Source organism: Glossina fuscipes, unplaced genomic scaffold (genome assembly GCF_014805625.2).
Source record: "Glossina fuscipes isolate IAEA_lab_2018 unplaced genomic scaffold, Yale_Gfus_2 28, whole genome shotgun sequence".
NCBI classification, from domain to species: Eukaryota; Metazoa; Arthropoda; class Insecta; order Diptera; family Glossinidae; genus Glossina; species Glossina fuscipes.
The window spans coordinates 10,208,931-10,219,301 of record NW_023998423.1 but is presented as its reverse complement, the minus strand read 5'-3'; the positions used below and the strand labels follow the sequence as shown (position 1 = coordinate 10,219,301).

Genomic DNA, 10,371 nt, shown 5'->3' with positions numbered 1-10,371 from the left:
TGTAGTTTTTTTTTAGGCAATGGTTGATTACCTAACAATTTGTCTTCTAACTTCTGGCCAAAAATTAGTTATGTTGGTCTGTTCATACGGAAGAACAAAGTAATAATTAGATTCCGGATTAGAATAATACGTCTCTATCGAGCTTAGCTGATTTTAGAGAATTTTCATCGTCCTAAGCACAGGCAGAGAGGCCATTTAAAAATTGATTGTTAGCCGCTCGGCTCTCTTTTTATTATTCGAACTGCGTATTTTAGTTAGTAAGACAAGTCAACAGGTATTAGGACTTTTATTTAGATGAGGTATACAAGCAACGAAGGTAACGACGCCTGGAATAGCCGCTGACTCATGCACCGGTATTACTTTATTAAGAGGTAAATTTTTCCAAGGAGGAAAAATTCTGCTCCTCGCAAACTATTGAATGTTGACTTGGACACATAAGTTTCGAATTTAATCTTTTGTCACATTACGTTTAAATATCAGCCAGATCGATCCATAAGTAACTCCCACAAAAAAAAATGAATGCAGAGCCATACGGAATAAGAGAAGAAGATAGAGAGAGAGAGAGAGAGTGGCCGCAGCCTAGTGAGAAACTGGGTATTGACTAACATCACGACGAAATCAGATCAAACCCGACACACCCGTATTTTCGGAGAATTTGGGAGCGATTATGAAGTAATATAATAACGAAGGCAAATGCAACTCCTTCGTGTGCAAGTAATTATGAAATATTTAATTACTCTTGGCCGCAGCGATAACTACAAACACTTGAATTTCACATTATGTGATATCACGTTTTGCTTAAATTGCAAGCGACAATTTTTTTTTTTTTTCATCAATCTATTGTTCGCTGAGTGTTCAGCACGAAATAGAAAAAAATCATCTGCAAAAGCGTTCACTAGCGCTGTTATGGCAAAGCAATCTAAGCATATCCAGCAGCTCTCGTTACATAAAATAGAATTTTTACAAGCAATTAATTCATGGCATGACTGAAAGTGCACTCACTTCCTTACTACATTAGATTAACCCGTAACGTTTTTGATAAAACAATTAATATTAATTAAGACATTTCTGTACATGAAATAAATATTCTCAACTTGTTTACCTTGTCCAGGTTTCTCAATAAATTATTCTTAAGTTATTGAAATTTAATATCAGCATTGCTATCTCAATTGCATTGAGGTTATACATTGGCGTTGGCTTTTGGCCAACAATTTGTATTCGATGTGATGTCTGCTCTCTCTCTCTCTCTCTCTTATAATAATAAATCTTACCTGTGCACTTTACATAAGGATGGGCTTCGTGAATATTTGGTGAGAAAACGAGTTGATGCCTGACCGGGGTAAGAGAAATAAAATGAAATGAAAATAAATTTGAAGACAATTTCATAAAAATTTGATATTTCTTGACTTTCTTAAATTCTACTGCTTATATCAATTGAAGAAAAAAAAAAGTTCAAATTTATGATATGGCACTTTATTGAAAATATTTATGTTCATAGGATTAAAACTTGTTGAACGTGTTCTCAATAGCTTAAGACAAACTTTTATCAAGTGTTTGGTATAAACTTTTCTAAATGACAATGCAATCATTTAACCTTAAGGACTTTTTGTTATTTTAATCAAATCTAGAATAATTCTCGTTCTCGTTATCGATAAAATTTCATAGAATTGTGAATCATAACAACAATAATAAATTGTTAATAATTTTCTATGTCAGCATTTTTATATTCTTTCGTTAACTTTTACTTGTGATCTTCGCCTCTTGACCTTCAACAGTGTTATGTTGTTCATATAACACTTCAACACTGCTTGTTATCAATAATTGAACACTGATGTTCACATGCTATCATTTATTTATAGCACTTTTTTTATTTTTCTTTCTTTTATCTCCTTCACCCTTAAAGTTCTCCTTGAGTTCGTTCGGTTTAACTTTATTTACGATAGCCATTATTTATTTATTCTAATTTAATAATTCGTATGAAACTTTGCAGGATTTAAATGCAAATGTGAGAAAAAAAAACCGGATAATAATCATATAGTGAGAGTAAATTATTATTACGAAAAGTGTGTACATAACCACTGGATATAAGCCACGAACTCCGCAACTGTAATAAGGGTTGTAAGTGAAAACTTTTGAACAGTGTACAAATGTTTTCAGTGAACAGTTTTTTTTTAATTTCAGAGCTCACTATCAGCTGATACAAGGCTCTAAGCTAAAAGCCAGCAATGTATTCTAATATTTTGACATAATAAAACTTTTGCTTAAACAATTCAAACACAACACCCATTTGTTGTTACACCCTACACCAATTGCGGAAAAGAATATATTTAACTTGACGGTTGTCTGTGCAAGACGCAAATGGACTTCAGATAGACCCAACAATCGATATTGCAACAATCGATTCAGCATCATTTTCTGAATCGATTTGAGTTTGTCTGTCCCTCCGTCTCGCTGTTTTCTGTCAATACTTTCTTGAGTATAAAATATGATACACACCAAGGTTTTGTGCCAAGAGTGAATTCTAGTCAGAATGAATCGAGTCCACTCTCGTAGAAATGTTAAAATCCAACCTATAGAGCTTGCCTAAAATGTATCTAAAAAATTTGTGCCTCGCATATTGCCACCAAATTACATGAGTAGACATGGGAAAGACAAATGGACGCATGCGACCTGTGGCAAGACATAAACGACGATGCTGTATACTGTTTTCATCTTTCCGGTTTGGGCGTATTCAAGATGTGTACTTTCCGGACCTATGGTCATGTTAATGGATACCGCAAGAGGGACGACAGGTTTGGAGAAAAAAGTTACATAAAGGCAACGTCCGAATTCTTAACATCTTAGATAATCCGAGCGCGGTTATGGGATAGCTTTGACCCCAGTGTAGGGCTATTAGTTGCCAGCGCGCTCTCAGCGCATCCGAAAAAAAGACAGATAGATAGACAAGCTTAAATCGATTCAGGAAATGCTTTTGAAGCGTCCGGTTTAAATAAAATGTGAGTCCGTCTTCGGCTCTTCTTCGTGCTATAAACAAGCTTATATTTGTGCGAAGGTACAAAAGATTCATCTGAAGGCAGGCGTTGCATTCTCTTAATTTCTTTTAAAAGCAGCCACGCGTTTAGTTTGCAGCATTCGCTCTAGTATTATGTAAATCCTTGTGTTTATTTCTTTCAGTGTAATAAAATGTCAAAAATGTCGACTTTGACAGTTTTAGCAAAATTAATCAAGTACTTTAGCCAATCATGCAAGTATGTGACACACATGCTGCGAAGAAGATGATACGTTTCTTAAGTTTGTGTACAGGATTAGTTATGCTTTCTACATGAACAATAGGTATCGAATATTTGGAAGATATAAGACAACATAGATCCTAAACAATAAAAACAAAGACAAGCACAAGAATTATGTTCGGCTGTGGCAGACTCTTCATTATCCATTACCTTTGCGTTAGGAAAAACTCGTCGAAAATGAAATTTTGATTTTTTATGATATTCAACGGGGCGGTGCGGTTGATTATCTTCATGTTTATACAGGTAGCGTGGGATCATGCTTGGAATACATCGTTTCATCTATTGCACTTTATAAGCAAGGGGAAAGTCTTTGTGCTATGGAGACAGTTGGGGCTCTCAGTTTATATTGTACTGCGGGTACCAGTTTGATCCATTTTCAATGCTGACCTGCGTGCAGCAACTCTCTATATTTTTTTGACATATTTTCCACTACCAGAAGAATTTTTGCGGCAGGCATTAGACAAATGGGTCGGCGAACATTTTTAAGACGATTAAAAATTTGGAAATTGAAGCATTACTCTTAGCAAACATTCTAAATTGGTTATATTCAAATTTCGCTCAGAAGGCCGCTTTTCCCCAGAGGAAGTCCTATAATAATAAATCTTTACCTCACCACAATTTCCTCTATAAAAAAAACCTGTGCAAACTTGTTACCCAACAACTGCATTGATTTCGAAAAAAAAGTAACAAATACTTACTTTTTGGTGCTTTCAGTTTAAAGAAAGGAGCACAACACCATACAATCACTTTTCAAGATTCGTCATTTAGTTAAATAAAACTTTATTTCAGGAAATTCTACTGCGACGCTTTTGATCGACATTAAGGCTGCTTTCGATTCAGTTTGACCAAAAGGACTCAATTATAAAACGCTTCGTCAGAATTTTCCTCTCGAAACAGAGATTTTGGTGGCCTAGTGCTTAACTGTCAAGTCGTCAAGTTCGCACTCCATTGCAAGTTATGCCGGTTGTCCACAAGGGTCTTATCTATCTGTCTCACTGCAGATGTCACCCTACCAAGTGGACCACTTTTGTTGACAACACTGCGTTTCTGTTTCAAACAGAGGCGTTGTTCAGAAAGTGAAAGATTCTACTCAATGGCCAAAAAATTGAAGCGAGTTTTTTTACTCATAAATGTAAAGCTCACTTCATCATGCATTGGTATGATACGTTGAGGATTGATGGCAATGACTCTTCTAAGAAAAGTGAATTCACAATAACTACGTTACTCACACTTAACAGTGCTATCAAAATTTTATTGACTAATAGAAATGCAAGATTAACCATAAACAGCAACAAAAATGATTATCAAAATTATAATCCATTTGTTCATGGGTTATGCCGGTCCAGTTTGGTCTTATACTGCTTATTGCCCTGGAATTTTTCTGCACTCAATTTTCAGTTTCGAGTTTGTTCATAGCAAAATTTCAAAGTTAAGTGTTGCGAGGTTGTTTGCTCTTGTAATCCGGGTTTGCTGGTCGGATCTCAGAGCCCTCTCACAGAGGGGGGAGAGAGATCTTACACTATCAGGCATCAACAACAGCATTAAAACAAAGTCACAACGGACATCTTTTCTCTTCACCCATGCGGGAATAACCCAACTTCATCAACGGAAGTTCCTTCTTTTCTGTCTAAAAAGGTCGCCGTTGACAACCTTCCCAGATCTCAGTTGAAATCGTCTGTTATGAAATGCCCATTATCCATCGTCCGTCGCTATATGCTTACTACTACTTATCTGACTTACATCAGCACACCCTCTCGAACGGGAGCTATGTGAAGGCAAAACGAGCTGACGACTTTCTGTTAATATTAGGACATAATGCCGAAACTCACATCACTCTCATGTCAATAAACTACGGTTACTGTAAATATTTCTTTTGTTTGTTTGTTTTTCTCTCTTCTTCTTCTTTTTTCTTGTTTCTTAACCTTTCTATTATTCTAAATACAATATATGATCCAACAATCTATTAATTTCTAAGTTGTAAAGGAATAAATTCTTTAATCTAATCTATCATGTCGAGCACAGTTTCTAAAATTAAAAACAAACAACAGCAAGTTAATTAATTAAAAAATTAAATTGAAAAGAAATTTTATACCAATTTCGATAGATAGGGAAATGTTTATTTCCTAGTAGCGAGTAAGACTCTAATATAACTTATATAACAACGAGCATATGATAACCTCTCGAGTTATCAAAAATAATAAAAATGTAGATAACAATTTTTTAGCCATTTATGTATGTTTTCATTTTCATATTCATATATTTCATGGTGTTCAATTTTTACTAAGGGAATATTTTTTAATTCACTCCTTTCGCATATCTATAATTAAAAATGCAAACAAGTTTGCCTTTCTTTATCCATAATACGCACTTTACGTACACCTTAAAGCTCGTTTACATCCACGTAACCCCATGATAAAATGCGGTCAATTGCTTCGGCATTAACATTCAGTTTTGCATGTAGAGCATAACCGCTCTCGTCCGTGGTAACCACAAACAAAGCAAAAATTTCAAAAAAAAAAAAAAAAAGAAAAGGAAAACCAAAGTGTATAAAATTTCGGATTTTGTGAATGCACCGCACCCTTCGTATGCTAAAAATATGTAAGGATAACAAGACAATGTTACATATGAATATTTATTTAAATGTATTCACATATTTATGCTCATATGCGAGTACTTTAATGAGATATCTCAGTATATTCAAATGGAAAACACTTTTATCTATTTTTTTCTTTTTTTTTTTTTACTAAAGACCACAAGCGCTTAAATGCAGCGTAAAAGCAAACACTCATTTATTCCACATAGACAACTATTTTTATTCCTGTTGTCTTTATGTACTTTGGTTACAGTGTATGTAAGTTTAATAATAAAATAATGTTATGCATAAAATGTGAACGTGTCAATGATAAAGCACACACTTGTGCACTTGTATATGCCTAGAATAGTGAATATAACATGAAAATAAGAAGAAAGAAAAACGACAGTGGATTTTGTATCCAATCACTTGCGTAAATAGCTAATTTTAAATTTCTTTCCAAAGTAATGTCGAGTTGTTTCTCTAATGTTATTTAATTTCAAAAATAAAATTTTATTATTTGTACGTGAGGGTTGCTTCTATCGTCCATACATGAGGAAAATTTTAATTGCTTTTAAAAGTATAGTTTAAGTAGTGTAACTTTAAGAAGGCACACATCAAAAGACAAGGCCGAGAGATTGTTAAAACTTATTCAATTGATTTTCAGAATGCGACTAAATACGGAATTCGAAATGATTTCAAAGTGAATAGCGCCTATAATTCTTATATCGTCATAACCGAAGGGTAAAATGGTCAACCATAGCATCTCTGAACAAAGTGAAATATCATCTACAACTACGTTGAATGTAATCAGGCATTAAAGCCTCTTGGAAGCTTTACACATTGCAAGTATCTGCGCCATGACTCTAAATTGTCTAAATTGGTAAATGTACAGAACTTGAAATAATCGAGATTAGTTGAAAGCGCTATGAGAAACGAATCGAATTTTGACTCAATATTTTGTGGAAGACCACAACATGAGACTTCAAGTCAGATATCTTTCTCTATCTATATCTGCAAATCTTAATAGGAATATGTAACGAATTCTGGGCGTATATACTTCTACTTCTACTTAGGGTCATTTTAAATCTATTTAGATATCATTTTTTGCTCTCTCTCTCTCTCTCTGCTTAATCCTGGCCTGAATCTTGCTTCTCTCACTGAGGCAAGATTTATACTGGCAGCAGTGTTTATGATCATGCTAAGCAAGGGAAAGATCGACTCACAGATGTGGTTTACCGTTATTAATTTAAATGTGTCTAAGTTGTACCATCTATTAGCAGTCACGCTTGCTCAGTATCGTCTTAACGATCACTATAAGTTTGCTCGTATGCGATATGAAAAATTTTAATTGCGTTTAAAATCCATTTTGGGCATCATCAGAGAAAGAGAAAAAAAAGAAAACAAATCAACGCCATTGGTTCAAAACAATTTTTTAAAAGAATTCCACGATACTTACTAGACTTTAGCTTATAATTTCGGAATGGTTTTTAGTTTGTTATTTTAGATGAAAAAACGCAATACGGCATGAAAAGCCAAGAAGAGTAGCATTATTTTATAGCATTATTTTATTGTCATTTGTGCAAAAAGAAGTATTAATAAATTTATTATTCTTTATAAAACGTGTCTACAAACACAACTCAGTTTTTAGTGAACAACGCTCAAAACTATGGGGAAAAATCCTTTAACACTCTCGTTTTTATACCCAACACCGAAGGAAGGGGTATATGTTGATTGTGTCAAAATATTTGCAATGCCCATAAGGAAACTTTGGAGACACCACAAATAATATATATATATATATATTCGTGATGAGCACGAAATTCTGAACCGATTTAAGCATCAATGTCCCTCTCTCCGTCTGTGAAATATCTATTGTAAACAGAATAATCTGCAGAAATTTGAATATATTTTCTATGGGCAATAGTGTAGTGCCTGTAGTAGCTCGAGAAAAGTGGAAAAAATCGGCGATGCCTGCTCAAATTTTATAGTGAGTAATAATATCATTTTTTTTTTTCGAGTTTTTTAGCGTAAAAAAGCTACTTTTAAAAACTCCATAAAATATATAAATCCTTGACCAGTTTGAAATTCGGCATGTCCGTGCGTTCGTCCTGGCGATCGTGTAGGGTCGGTGGTAAACATTTTCCCCGTTCGCAAATATGAAAATATCGCCTACAAGTTTGCAAAAGAACTTTAAAATGATTCAAAATGTCAAAGAACACGCCTACAACGCCCACACCTCTATGTAACAGAAACTATGAACATCTTTGCTTTCCGTCTTATTTATAAAGTACAACAAGTACCACATATAATTTTTATTCCGAAAATAGAAGAAATCAGCCACGCCCATTCCATATTACAAAGTATGAAATTTTAGTTTTTGTTCTTTTTTTAAATCTTTAGTAGGGTTATAGTGATGGGTATAAAAGTTTCAGTTACGATCGAATATAATTCTCTTACTTGGTATAATTTAAGTTAATTAATATTTAAATGTTTATCTCTTAACCTCAATACTCGGATAAAGGTATTTTTATCTCACCTGAATGCTTTCTAGACAAGAAATGAAATCAAAATTAAAAATTGGATGAATTCAAGTCCAAATTAAAAACCAATGTTTGTCCATATGCAATACGTTTATTGTCCGCAAGCAACACAAAGTAAGTAAAGGCATTCACGCGAGGGAAAATACGATTTTTGCACTCACCATCGAAATTTGAGGTTATAGTTTACATGTCCTTCCGCTTGCAAGACATGGGCTACACATTCTCAGTAAAAACAATATATATTTTATTAGGATTAGATTATGTTTCCGTCCGTCCTATTGTTGTAGCAACGCTTATGACCTAACAGCTGTGAGTTTGATTTGAAAATATGCATGATCCATCTATATCAGATATATACGATATGCTACATATACGAATTACTGTCAGCAGATCCAATGAATGCATTTTCTTTTGCTTTTTCAATCACTTGTCCTAACCAATGTGAGCTGATTTAAGATATTTGGCTCCAGTCAAACATCGTTTTTTTTTTTTTCTTACTTTACAATGACCGGATTAACTATCAAATTTGATTTTTATTAGAACGTTACCCAAGGAAAAGTAGTAAATTTTTCCGATAAATATCATTTTCGTAATAATATAAAAAAATGATGAATAAACGAAGTTTAATAACATTTTATTTCGATTTCACTGTCAACTTAGCGTGTAAGGAAAATAAAATAAAAAATATAAAAAATACGGTCTTTTAAGAATGTTTTTATATATTTTTTTTGCAGTCGAAACATAACTATCCCATTACTCACGCTTGAATAAACAAATCTTTTGTATTTTTATTGATTTCGTTCATTTTCTCTCTTTTTTTATTTTTCTTTCTTTCTTACTTGTATTTATTGCTTTTTTTACGTATTCATTGAGTTTATTTGATTTTTTGCTTTTTTAATTTCTCCGTTTACGATAGCTTATCATTTAGGCAACACATTAACAACTGTTTTGTAAAAATGTTAGTTAGCGAAGAAAGGATGCTATAGAACGCGAACACACAATATGATTTCTATTTTAGCAATGTAAACATGAACGTATCTCTGTTAAGATAAGAAAGGAAATTTTTTCAACAGGACCTCGACAGAAGTATGTTGAATTACAGAAAAATGTTTTCCTGTGTGCACATGCACGTAAAGTGTTGAGAAAATTCACCTGAAATTATTTTTTGTTTTTTTTTTTTTTTGTTTTACTAGCAATGGCAAGTTGCAATAGTATTGAGTTTCCAAAGTTTCGAAACGAAAAATTCAGAATGATAAAATGAAATATAGGTTTTCTTTAGTAAATTTAAACGATTTCTCCGCCGATATCATGGAGATGAACTTTTACTGTTGTAAAGCATTTATTCTCTTTATTAGTATACTACGGTGCCTGAATTTTGCAATGTATATATGTAGCACACAGGTACTTCTATAATGAATATTTAATGGCGCCCAGAACACAGTTGCACGAGTATGATGTGAATGAGATGAAAAAGTTATGAATCAATTTCTGCTCATTCACAAGATGTACTGAAATTCATGCAAAGATTCAATTCCGCGCCATTTGTAGCAGACACGCTGTAGAAGTCTCCGACTTTGTATGGTCTAACCTTGTGAACTTAATATAGATCGTCGCATTGGATTTGTCGCATTCAATCCCGTAAAAAAGAAATGGAGGCTGGTAACGAGCGTTCGCCTTCAAATTTCATCAAATGCACAGAATAACATCGCTGGACGTTAACTCGGCTTAGGCATGCCTTGCGAGAGCTTTTTCATCAATTTTGAGTCTTTGTTTATTTTGTTTTCGATAAGAGTTGGTATCGATGGGGAAATCTTTCAAGTTCGTCAGTCAGTTCTGTTAACACCGATATGAAAAGAGAGACTTGATCATAGAATACTTTATAACTAGGTTCCAGAGCTGCGAGTTTGACTTTGTAAGGAGCGAGCAGCTTAAATTTCGTCTTATTGTAGCTTCTCCGATCGTTACC

At 33.7% G+C, this 10,371-nt stretch overlaps 1 protein-coding gene across 1 annotated transcript in view; it reads right to left on the bottom strand.

The window, feature by feature from the left end:
* LOC119636335 overlaps positions 1-9,223 on the bottom strand; it is a 225,947-nt gene extending 216,724 nt beyond the window's left edge. The window contains exons 1-2 of the mRNA XM_038031637.1: positions 8,567-9,223; positions 1,272-1,330 (exon numbers count right to left, since the gene is read on the bottom strand). The gene's annotated coding sequence lies outside the window, so the exon portion shown is untranslated. The remainder of the gene's footprint in view (positions 1-1,271; positions 1,331-8,566) is intronic.
* Positions 9,224-10,371: the final 1,148 nt, after the last annotated feature.